We start from the raw sequence: 13,432 nt of genomic DNA, 5'->3' as shown, positions 1-13,432 counted from the left end.
AATGTAAAATGTTACATTTATGAAAGAATTTTAAAAGGTATGGTTCATATCAGCTCAGTATTACTTTACTTAGCTATACTTATATGGCCACATTTTCTGTAAGTGCATCGTTCACCATCTGAAACAAATCCATGAGAATTACCATAGATTCATTTCAATAACAGTTTGGCTAAATCCAAAGCAAAATAAAAAGTTAAAAATATATGCTTATTTTGCAAATGTCTCTGAAGACAAGAAAAATAACTGATAATTTTATGAACATAACATTTAAGGAAAGACTAAATTTCTGAAAAAAGATCATGCAAATATGATATAAATGATTTTAGTTTCCCCCATTTAAGTGTGTTCCTCTTCCCTTGCTCTCGCTACCACCCTGCCCCTCACACCTCCCTTTTTTCTGGAACATGAAACTGGGAGTAGAAATAGTACCTTTATATCTTTCTAGGACTAAGCATGTATGTTATTAAACACAATTATTCACATGGTAGAAGGGCTTGCCACTAAACTTTCCTTAGGTTTATCATCTTTTAGAGAGGTATGATTGTGTAGCTTAAGGAGTGGAATAACTGAGTTACCTGACAATACCTGACAATTTTGAATCTGTTTTAAGAATGTAATGTTTTAGTACGGGTTCGTGGAACACTAAATTTCAGGCAAAAGGTAAAAAAAGCTGACCAATAAGGTAGTATTTGCTGGAATTAGTGATTGAAACAAATTCTCACCAAATGTGATGAATACATGCAAAGCATAGTTGCATTGTTGTCTTCCATGGGGAGGGAAAATTATGGTCTTTCCTGTTTGTTTTTTTTTTTAAACACACATAAAACTCCAGACTTTTTCTTTTACAGCGATTAGTGATGATGCATGGAGTGAACTGCTAAGTATTCATGACTAATCTGGATAGACAGGGTTGTCCCTTGCTAATCACAATGAATATTGGCCTGTCCATAAAGAGCAAGGAGTGATGATATCAAAGAGAACAGTCAGCTATTACCAGGGCAAACTCTTGGCCATGAGCTTTTGCAGATGATAATGTGAAATGACAGAGATGAAATTAAAAGCAGTGTTAACTACCCAGGAGGCAGAAAAACACACAATTGTTTCTTTGCAGTTATTTGTGTACTGTGCTACACTGAGACGATCTTTTCCAGTTTTATTATATGAATTTTGAATGTACAAAATACTTGAAGTGTTTTTATATGGTGGTGACTGTATCAAGTTTCTGGCTCTAGCAACACAGAGAATCACTACACAGAGTGTTGGTATTTCTTACACTGGACAGTCAGTGCATTTAGTATAGGGGTATGGGGGGGTAGGAGGGGAAACCAAACTTTTTTTTTTTTTTTTTGCTCAGGTGTGGGTTAGGTGTGGCTATGCTTTCCAAATAATTTTTTTTTTCTTCTGGTTAAGTCAGTAAAATCTCTCTAGTTCTTGCTCCCCTCAGCAGAATTTATCAGAAATGCCCAACGTAAGGGAGAATGGGTGTCCACTGGCAAGGGTTAATGCTTCTGCTATCTCCAATCTGTCTCATTTTCAGAGTATTACTAATGTGAGTGTCCACACCGGGGAAGTAGAGCAGTTGGTTTCTACAACATTACCCCTGTGAAGTCTGCAGTAATCTTGCTGGTTTGCTAATGACTGTATTTTGGGAAAGGTTTTATAGACTCTTCATTTCCGTGACACGCAAACCCCTTCTGAAATTGTGGATGCTGTTGAGAACCTCTTGATGTTATCAGGCTGTGGATAGCATAAAACTAAAGGAAACTTCTTGACCTTTGCACAGATCCTCAGGGATCCATTTTCATTTAGGGAATTAATTGCCTGTTTTCTCAGAGGAGAATTCTTTGCAGGTATGAATTCTTGGATTAGATCTGTATTTGCAGTCCCTACTGTGACACTCTCTCATGCAGATGTGTTTAGCTTGCCTTGGAAAAAAAAGTAGCTTGGGGGCTTTTGCCACTGCAGATAGCTAAGTCTGACCCTGTGCTGAGTTTTGTACTAGCACAGCCACTCTGCTAGCAGAGCCTCAGCTAGCTTGTGAATAGACGTTTTAGGCATGTTTGTAAGATGATGACTGCAATGTGGATAAATCTTAAGGAACAGCCTGTCTCCTAGTGGTAAATAGGTGATGATTGAGTCTGAGGAAGAGCTTACTGATAAGTGACTGCATTTTAGTTTGGTTAGAAGGATGTAAATATCATTAGATGTTGGTCTCTCAAGAAGTAACATCTTCCATAAACATTAGGCCAACAAATTCAAGGTCAGGGAGAGTAAAAGGTTTAGTTTCAGGCCCTTTGAAATGTTTGATATTTTTGGGTCAGGTGGAGAGATGGAAGAAGTCTGTAGAACATGGAGGTGTGGCAGGAAAAAAGGATCTGATGAGAGTCAGAGGACGGAAACATCATACTCTGCTGTTTCTGAGTGTTTCACTTTCATTTAAATGCCTTTAATAGCTTATCTATTGCAAATGTCTTATTTCCGTGTTTGCCTCTCATGTGCAAGGCAAATGTGATATTTCCCAATTGTTTTCTCTGTGTATTTAGCTCTCCCATAAGCTTAGGAAAGTGGTGACATTTTCAAATTATCCTTTATCTCCTTGATTTTTTTTTTTAAATTGCAATTGCTTGTCCAGCATGTTAACCAGTGACTGTAAAATTGCAGTCAAAAGTTCACTTCCTCCTCACAACTTTTCTGTAAAATAATGGATAACCTTCAGTAACCTCAGTCCTTGGTATCTTGTATAATTTTATTCATTTTAAATACTCAAGCACTTCCCCATGTTGTAAAACACAAAGGTCATTTTTTAACAATGTAGTGTTTCCTTTTGTAAATACTGAATTCTACTGCTGTGAGGAAATCCCATATGTGCTTAAAATAGCATGAATTTGGCTCTCTTATTAGTGTGAATATAGGAAAAATTGAGGGGCAGAAGGCTGGTGAAATAGTCAAGGATTTACGATGAAAGAATTGAGTCATGTGGCTTGAATGCTGTCAGACTGCACATTACTAATGCCATCCTTTACATATATCCATCAAAGAGAATCCTTTTTTTTTTTTTTTTTTTAAATTGGTTGTTAATGGTGGCTTGGACTTCCAACCCCTTTTTCTTGGTCACGTTGTACGCTAAACAGAATGGAGCACTCTTGCATGGTCCTCTCTGCAGCTACAGGGCAATCTCTGCCCTGCTTCCTCTTCTCTGACCCTGGTGCTCACAAGGCTGTTTCTCACACATTTTCCTCACTGCCACTTGGTGTTTTTGCCCTTTTTTAGCACTTTCTCTCACAGCTGCCGCCATCTTGCCTGCTGGGCCCATGGCTGCTCCGAGGTGGGGCCGCTGGAGCCAGCTGTGTCCAGCATGGGGCCTCTCCGTATGGATGCCACCCCTGCAGTCCCCCACCAAAACCCTGACACCGGAACCCCCTACAGATATGTTCTGGTGAGCTTGAAATGATATTCCGTAGCTTTTTGGATAAGGTGTCTGATATATTGGAATTTGACTACCATTTGCTTTCGTCTTTCTTTCACTGTCACTGGTAAGATACAGGACAGGAGAAACAGGTGGTTTTTGATTCCTCAGTTTTAGTGAAGACAAACCAATTCATTACTGAATCTCAGTCTTCTGACAAAATGCATACTTCTGTTGTTGTAAGGAATGTGTGAAATTCCTTGAAGCTTTATTGTAAATATAGTTTATGGATCTGTAACTAGGTCTTGTATCTGTGTTTTTTTAAACATGCAAACAAAATCTGGTGCTTAAACGTAACCTCTCATGGGACACCTTGCATTAACTTACCTCCATTGGATCTGGTTAGCCTTGGGCTAGTCTTAGTTTTCCTATAATTCATCTTTTCTTCCTGTAAGAGGAGAATAATAAATGTCTTTAAACTCCCAGCCGCTAGTGCTGAAAAGAGTTGTTATGCTAAATGTTGTGATGTTGTAATAATGAGGGGAGAAAGAGAAGGAAAATAGCTAAGAATCCAAAATGGCATTAATTTTATCCTGAAAATGCTGCAATAAGTAAAGATCAAAATGAGGCCTGTGGTCACCAGCAGAATACTTAGGCATGCAAGAACTCAGGATCTGGCCCACATATGCAGAGCACTGTCACTGTCTTTACAAAAAAATAAAAATCTTTCTATGAAGCCATAAATTCATGTGACTTTTCTGTGAACACTAAAATAATAATGTGAACAGACAACCCATTTTTTGGGCACGTTTCTGGAGAACAGTTGTTTTCTTAAATGAAGTTCATTAAAAGTGAGTGGTTTGCCAGGAGTTGTCTTCCTTTGGCAAGCATGAGCCATACGCATGGAAAGCCAGCAGCACATCTGTAACCCCTTTGACCCTCACCAGTTACTAAACTAGTGTAGCTTCTCCAGGCTATCTTATCCTTTCATTTTGATTTAAGCCTGTAATGTCACTGACATATGTCCACATATCATCTTATATAAAAGAAAATGTTTTAGAAGAAAAAATGTTTGTCTGTGGTTAAGAGACTGTGCCCATGTTTCAGAGGAATGTTTATTCCTCTCTAACTCATACATTTGACTGGAAAATAAATGATACTATTGGCTTGGTCCTCAGGTCTTTAATATTCCCCTCCCAAACTACCCACCCCAAAAAACCAAAACACCACCACCTTGCTGGAACGTCTATAATGAGCAGTCCCAAAGCATTTCTGTTTAATTATTCAGAAAGTGATGAAAAGCATATATTTCACAAACTAAGCTTCCAAAAGCTGGAACTCAGGACAGGAAACAAGTGTGAATTAGTGCTGGAGGGAGACAACATGGTTGTTGCATATTCCTGTTTTGTTGGTCTCCCTCATGAAAATGCTACTGTCTCCTGCTAGATGGAAACATGTCCATATCAATGCTAGCTTGCTAGATGAGAGGTTCCAGCAGGATGGCTCATCCTTTGTCAGACTGCCAACTGCAGGGGTTGCACAGGGATGGAGCAAACCTGTTACCTCCTTGTGGGAGGAATAGATGAAGAAGAAACAATGAGAGAGGAAACTGTGCACCTGGCAAGTCTTAAGTAGATAAGAGACAAAAATCTGCATTCAGGTTTAGGCGCAAAGAGAGTTTAGGCGCAAAGAGAGTTAGTCAGATCTCTTAGTGCTTTTTGTTCCCTTCACTTGCCTTTCAAACTTGATAACCCTGCTTAGGCATCTACAAGGAATGAGGTGGCCTCTGAGAGAGATGCAGCCGGGGCAAGCAATTATGGACCTGGGAAATAAAAGTCTGCCAGCACGCAGTCAGCTTGAACTGCCTGAAAGTGGTGAGGAATGAGTGAACAAGTGCCCTTTCTGTTCCACTTTTCTTTCTACCCTTCCTTATCAGGCTGTAGGAACATAAAGATGGGACAGCCTCAGAAAGGGAAAGTGTTCATGTTTCTGTCGTGGCAAATCTGCTGTAAGCCAGTTGAAGTAGAATAGAATAAACGCAAGAGCTGACAGTCTTTCTGGAGACTGCTGTTTTAAATGCTGGAGTGGCATACCTGCTTATTTTGGATTGTAAATTTTCACTGTCCTAATTGAAAACAATATAAAATACAACAAAATAAAACCCAGTTATGATTTCATGGTAGAGATGACTTTAGAGCTGTTTTAAGATGGTAGCTATCATTTTGTCTCAAATGCAGCACACAGAAGAGCTGAATATAAATAGTGCTGCACCCAGCCAACATTTTACAAAAGCAGGCATTCCGAAACATCAATGCATGATCCTTTTTTTTTTTTTGCTAGACAGCTGGCTCCAATCTGAGCAGCAATTTGTTACCTATTAGTGAAGTCATCTTGCTCTTGGCTGTACCATAAAGAGAGCTTATTTGACTCTTCTTCAGAAATAACAGTTATTGCTAGCTCCTTTTATTGATAGTACAATATATGGTGGTAATAGCCATGTAGCAGTTGAAGAACAGCTCTTTGTGACACTTTTGATCCATTGTCCTAATTGTGACTATAAGGAGAAAACCAAACAAACTAAATACTGATGTGGAATAGAAATTAGGGCTAAGAAATGAAGTAACACCAATGTTATGCCATGTCTGAATTTATTTTCAGTAACATTGTAGTGCTAGTATAAGCAAAATGCTATCAAGATGAAGATGATGAAAATATTTTTTTTCTTGGTCTTTTCAAAATAGTCAAATAGGAAATCTTGACTGGGAAGAATGACTAATGGGCCACCTGAGATCTGAAAAGTATCTTAAAAGAGCATGTAATCCCCATTCACAGCAATGGACATAACTGTTTAGCATTTCCTGGCATTGGCTCACTGCTTAAGGCTCATTTTTTTTATGAGCAAGGCCTGAATAGAAACTGATTGAATTCAGATTTTTCTTACTGATTTTTTTTTTCTCCATGGATACTGCACCTGGGATTTTTGAAGGAATAACTCAACTTGCTTTACTCAACTCTTACGAAACACTGAAGTAGTGTAGGCATAGCTAACACGACTGTGTATGAGGTAAAAATAGAGAAAACAGCTCTGCATGCATGGTAGGTTCATGAAGAATTTCAAAACCAAAATGGAGTGATAAAATGATTGGTAAAATGTGGACTTGGCATCCTAAATTAATGTGGTATTGAAAAGACAGCAGTATTTTTCCTGTGTGAGCATACAAGGAAGTTGTATATAGTCTATTTTTCCAAACTTCTCAGCTGTTTTTGTGAAGTGTAACCTATAGTCTCTTTTTGATTCTATGACAGAGGAAAGAACAGAGGCTGATTAAAAATCTGTAGTAAACATGTGGTGAGGACTTATTTTTCAGGTTTTATTTAAAGATTTCCTTCCTCAGACAAGTTTTAAAAGCAAGTTCTACACAGCATCAAGCTTTTTCTAGAGTCAAGATCTCACCTCTACTGTTATGGTTGAGGTGCACCATAGTTTATACCTGAAACCACTTGTGAGAGCATGATTTATTTTTTTATCGTGTTTCCTGTGTATTGCTGTCTTGTCAGTTGATGTATTGTCTGTCTTGCTTGTTGAAAGGATGCTATCCTCATGTTTGGTTTGATGAAGACTATGCAAGCACCTAAGAGGGGCATCAGATCCTGCTAAGGTTGCTCTTTCTCATCCCACCATTGCAGTAGGAGATGTCAAAGCCAGCAGAGTCTTGTTCTAAAACACCCACCACAAAACCGAAACATCAATCAGTCTTTGTGTCACAAGTGATTTCGTTAAGCTGATGATATCACTAATTTGAAATGAGACTATTTGTATCAGAGTATATGCTCCAATTCCTTTAAATGATTGCAAAATCCTTTCTCCTTTTCATTAAAATGAAGGCAGAATTTAAGTTAAATTTGTTATAAATTTGTTTTGTATTTCTCTAAACACATTTATTTCTGGTGCAGAATTTTCTTTGCCTGTATTGTCTCCTGCAATGACAGAAAGAGATGCTACCTGAGGGAAAGCATGTAAGCCGACTTACTTTCTGCAGTTAATGCCTTAGTGCTGGGAGTTGTATCAGGGACATCAGAGGCTACATCCCTGCCTTTTAGTATTCATTTATATCCTTTTAGTACTTGATCTATGCACCTGCTGTCCCTGAATGTCTCGTTACTTTGTGAACTTCCTGGTAGCATCTTCCTACAGCCTCCTGTAAAAGAAAGTCCTAGAAATTTAATATCCACTGTGTAAAGTAGTATTTCATTTTATCTTTTTAAAATTAATCCCCTTTTAGTTTCACCAAGTGCCCCCTAGCTGTGGTGTTGCAAAGATGTAAGGAAATGCAGTTCTTCATATTGCTTGCATTTTATACGTCTTTATTCTCTTTCCCTTCAACTTTCTTTTCTCCAGCCTTTTTACTCCCTCATCTTAAGGCAGCTGCTCCAACTCTTTAAACATTATAGTTGCCTCCTTTATACTTTTCCACTTCCACTGCATGCTACTGAACTGACCTTGACCAGCATTGCACACTTTATTGAAGATGTGGAAACACATGAATCCTTTTGTCTTCTCCTTAGCACTCTTCTTAGTGCCCAATACTCTAGGCCCAATGTCTTTTTTTTTTTTTTTGGCTGCTTCTGTGCAGTGAGCCAGCTTCTCCAGAAAGAACAATTTGGCAAGGGTGACTCCAAGATATTTGAATTCTAATTTCCAGTTTTCAGGTGAGCATTATGTAAGTGTGGGTTAGACTATTTTCCCTGAATATGGTCTTTGATAATGAGCTAGTTTCCTACTTTTTTGCCCACTCACTCATGGTTGCAGTGTCCTGCTGATGTTTCTTGCCATTGGCAGGCTGACCAGCTGAAAGAGCTTAGTCTTATTCTTAACACCCTTTCACTGGTCACTAATAAATTGAAACTGATTGTTTAGTTAATGTTGCATTTATTGACTGTAGTTGAATAGAAATGGCCCTAGAAGAGATCCTTGGAGACCCCTCTGCTGGCTTTTTTTCCATTTAGAAAAAAATGTTCATAAAATAAACTTGACTCCAATGGCATTTAAGTTTTTTAATAACTGCTACTACTGTGAATATCTGCAGTATTCTCAGGTGAATTCTGTTAGGTCTTCTAGACTTCCTGACATCTGGCTTAGAGCTTTGTTCTCCTAGCCGATTTAGCTCCTTAGAGCTTTCTGCTACAAGAAATAATTTGATTTTTGAGAACCTCCCCAACATCTTCAGCAAGGATCACCAGTGCAAATCAGTGACTGAATTCTCTGCCTTGGCAATCTCAGGTGCTTCTTTCACACTTTTGTTGTCGAACTGTCTCTGAGTCCCTTGTTGTCTTCTTCCTCTGATGTATCTTCAAACTTCTTACTCTGAAAACTCTGTGCAAGGTGCTCTTCAAATCTCTCTTTATTCTCCTCTTTTCCAGTCCAGGTTTGTCCTTCCCTGTTTTATAGGCTTTCATGTTTTTCTCAGTTGAGCAAGCTTTCTGTTCCTTAGATACTGACACTTTCTGTAGGTTGGTGTCTGTAACATTCTTTCCTGTTGAGGCTTGCTTGGGTTTTAGTCCATATGCAAGACTTCTTTATTTTATATTTATTCCATTTACAAATATTTTTAAGAGTGCTCTGTAATTTATGCAACAGAACTTGAATTGTTATATAATTGTGGTATTTTTATTTAATACACATTCTTCTTGCTCAGTTTAGCTATTTTTGAAGTCATCAACAGATTAGACTGTTTTTTGCTGCTCAGTTTGAATCTGGTCTTCAACTTTAGATGTTTGAGTCCCATTAGTTACATGATTATGAAGTATTTCTCAAGAATTCTGTTCTAAATTCTGTCCAGTCACTTCCAAGATCTTACTGTGCTGAAAATTTTACTTGTGTGATTAGCACTAGCCTTTCCCATTTGCAGATTCAAATTAGGACTTCTGTTTTTTCCATGTGGCTTGTCATTTATTAAATAATAACTTAAAATGTGTTTTGTTATTCATGCATGGTATGGCTGTAGGTTCATTTAATCGTTGCAGGAAAAAAAAAGTTGGAATAGATTACTTTTTGTTCAAATGTCAGTGATAAGTGATAAAGTTTAAGCTTGTTCTGTCACTGTATCACTGAGTCTATGTATTTCAATTATTGTGAAAGTTTTCCTCTGTGCACAAAATCCTACACCTACTAAGTTGATGAGAATTTTGCTGCTAGGGGGACGAATTTTAGCCTGTTGCCTTCCTGTACCTTTTCTTTAGAATGATGCTATCACCTTTTTGTAGCTCGTTTTTATGCTGCATATGACAAACGTTCCTCTGTGTATGCTTATCTCATTTAGGGACTTCAGCATTGCTCTCTGGTAATAATTTCAAGTGTGTGTTCCTCTGTTTTACATATATACTATTATATTTAGTTGTATATTTCTAAAACTATGATTTTCTACTGTAGAATAAATGCCAGCTTCCATTCTGTCTAAACTCCATAATTTTTCCATTTACTTAGTTTCTATTACTTTATGCTCTCTGCTCTTTTCCCAAATGCTAACTAACATACCCATTGTTCCTGAATTGGGATGAGATTGCTTATTGGAAAATGTAGCAGAAAATTGTCATTGCTCTTAGGACATATTGTTTGTTTACAGTAGCATCTTCTATCATCACAAAGCTCTCATTTTGCCATGTTCCAGCAACTTATGTTTTTCTACTGAGCCCTCTGAATACGCAGGCAGAAAATAGAACATTCAAATACCAGTGCATAAAATTACAAGGTTTAGCAAACAATCCACTGGAGAGGCATCAGGTTATATATTTACCTTAGCTCTACCTCCATTATTTCTGCACTTCCCTCCAAGAGTAATAAAACGTGTTCACTAGGCTTTTTGTATGCAATAAGAATTTTAATTTACTCTGGAGGAAGAGCTAGTTCATAACTCAATAGAACTGACTGGGCTCATAAGTTATTTAGTTTTGCTCCTTGTGATAAAATCAGGACACGAAGCCATTTATTATGTTTTGTCTGCCCTCTCAGCCCTGTAAGTTGACTCAGAGCTAAACAATTAAAGTGGCAAATTGATTTGTTTACAATGCAAATCTGAGCTCGATTGGAAATAATGCAAAAGGCATAACCAATTACATGTTTCATAGGGTAGGTTAGCATGAAATGAAATAGATTTAGCTGATCTGTGCTTAGGGATGCTGTACAGTTACTGATTCACAACCGCCTTGCAGTTCTCAGTGGCTGTAAAGGATCTGATGCTGCTGTCCTCAGACTGCTTGGGCACATACTGTGAGAAAACAGGCCTGCTTCACCTCTGCTTTTACCAGGATGGGTAACGCAAAGAATTTTCCACACACATTTTTGGAGGAGGAAAAAAAAAAAAAAGAAAAAAAAAGAAAGTGTCTGAGAATAATCTATGTATTTGTATATAAATTGGGATTTTTGTTTAGTTGGAGGAAAACGTGGGGGAAATTGACAGAAATAATTCAGATGGAGATAGTGCCAAGTAAATAAGTAAATATATTATTATAAAACATTAAATGAAGTATTTAATTTTTCCTTGCAGAGCCTTCATGCAAAATTTGAACAAAAGTTTTATGAAAGCAAAATTATAGACAGTCATTCATTAATCCATTTTTGTCTCCCTTTGAGTCCAAGCTTCAGAAACACAGTAAAGTCAATACAGCAGGGTATGTCACAGATTTTCTCCCTGCAACACTGTTCTGGAAGCCTTGAGATGAAGTTGATACTCTCATACAAACTTATTTCGTGCATATCTTTGCAATTAAGTCCACCCCTCCCCAACCAGGCATGTTCTGCAGGCGATTTGTACCCAGTCTGACTTCAGTTTCATCCTTTAATGAAACTGTAAGGTATTTGGATTTTTTTCCTTCTTGTTACATCCATATTATCATCATATAGAATAAACTTGTAATGAAAAGGACAGTAACTCACTAGCCATTTTTATACAGGAGGACTGTTCTTACTCGCACAAGACCACAGTTGGTTTTTGTGCTGACTGGGTATCATGTCTAGGTTTACAACTAAACACAGCGCAGAGTTGTGGTAAGCAAGGTCCGTTTTGTTGGAAGACAGACAGCTAGTTGGCTATTTAACGTGTGCATCACCTGTTTGAAACGTTGCAGTCCTGGTTGGAGACCACGCTTGCTTGTCAGCTTTTTAGAAACAGTGGTTGAAATTCTAGGGACGTGGCTTCTTCAACATGATAGCTTTTGGAAAAAACAGCCACAAAGATGGAAGTAATTTTGCAGTTGGTGTTGAGCATGAGAGGAAAAACTGAACTGATGCTTAGATTTGTGTTTGGTACATGAAAATGACTCAAAATTAAGTTATTAGTTTGTAATGCTTAAAGTATTTGCTCTTCTACCACTATTGCCACTCGAATCATCTTTTAAAATAATTTTGGAACCACAATGAATTGTCAGATGTAATGCATTATGTAACATGAAAAACTCAATGCAGGCTAAGGGACTCTAAAACATTTGATTGCTATCGCTTTGTGTGAAAGTGAATCAATTTAAAACAATTGTCTCCCTTTGTATTAGAGTGACATATCTTTTGATAGTAGTTCTGGATCTCTGATGCAAATAATGGTACTTGAGCATATGCTAGAAACTTCTTTTTCTGAACCATCTTCAAAGTAAAGGGGGATCAACGTGTCAAGAGTGTAGATCAAAACCATCAAAACCTTACATATATAAATATATATATATATGTGTATGTGTTTTAATCAGCAGTTCAAAGGAAGATTAGAAACATCCTTCTCCTGATTTCATTACTGGCAAAGCAAACATTTTAAATCAGTGTTCAAGTGTCATGATGATAAGAACAGTTGACTGTAAGAACTGAAAGATGGTTTGCTTTGTTAAAATAATAACCCCCTTCCCTAGGATGGTAAAAATATTAAAAATAACTCAAACTGGAAAAGCTCTAAATATGGAATCATTACCAAATCTGTTGACTGGAAGAATTGCTATTGCAGCTGAAATGATATGTTTCCTGTGCTGATATTTTTATTCTCCCTTGTATAAACTAATGTTGAAGATGAAATAGGTTACATATTTCCATAGCTACATTGGTTTTCCAGACTATGCACATTATGGACTTTTTTTTTTTTAACTGGGACTTTTGAAGTATTTTTCCATCAGGAAGAGAAGATGTGTGAAAAGTTTTAGGTAATAAATTCTACTGCTCATTTGCTCCATACTTGACTGTGGTGAGGTATTTAGAAACTACACGTTCTGTTGTGAGTGCCCAAATATACCAGAAAGATTTCAGTGTTTCCATATATTAACAGTGCATGTCACTGAATTAGTGTCTATACTTGCACAGCAATTCATATTTGTGTAGCTGTCTGTATTTCCTTCTAAGTTTATGTACCTAATTCATCATGGACAGCTTTCAGCAAATGCATAAAAGTTCAGCTTTGGGTGATAACTCCCCTATTTTCTTGGAAGTTTTTATCCTTAATAGTAGGATGCAATTAAAAATATGCTTTTTCAGATAAATAGTTGTTAATTAGAAAACTGACTTCCTCATCTCAAGGTTTTTGTTTTCCAATTTTTACAAAATATGTTGTTAGTAGAAGAAAGTCTCTAAATATAATTGACAGTTTCATTACCAAAAGTGGTTAATGATAGCATGCATTTGTATTACTTACCCTTCTATTAATGATTTTCTCAATATTCATTCTAGCTAGTTTTGTTGATTTTTTTCTAATGTGACATTTGTTTATACTTATTTCATTACTTGCCATATTTAATGTACCAGTGTATCTCATCCAGTCTAAATTTCAACATAATTGGAATGGGAATAGTTTTCATCATGAACAGAAATATTTCCTATTTTTCTTTTTTTTTTTTTTCATATAAAATGACCAAGGGTTTGGGTAGTCTTCATCAGACAAACTCTGATATGACAAAACTGTTTTCCAATTATTATTTACAAACTTTACTCCAATATAAATGTCTGTCAAAGTGCATTTGATTTATAAGAACCCCCAAAATGTTTTAGGCAGCTAGGGTGAT

General features: G+C 37.0%; 1 long non-coding RNA gene across 2 annotated transcripts in view; it reads left to right on the top strand.

Moving 5' to 3' along the window:
• Window positions 1-13,432, top strand: part of LOC121070107 — a 142,968-nt gene that overhangs the window by 102,655 nt on the left and 26,881 nt on the right. The window lies entirely within an intron of this gene.

Source organism: Cygnus olor, chromosome 4, assembly GCF_009769625.2.
Source record: "Cygnus olor isolate bCygOlo1 chromosome 4, bCygOlo1.pri.v2, whole genome shotgun sequence".
Lineage (NCBI taxonomy): Eukaryota > Metazoa > Chordata > Aves > Anseriformes > Anatidae > Cygnus > Cygnus olor.
Note: the sequence above shows the minus strand (reverse complement) of the source record. Positions and strands in the feature narration are given on the sequence as shown.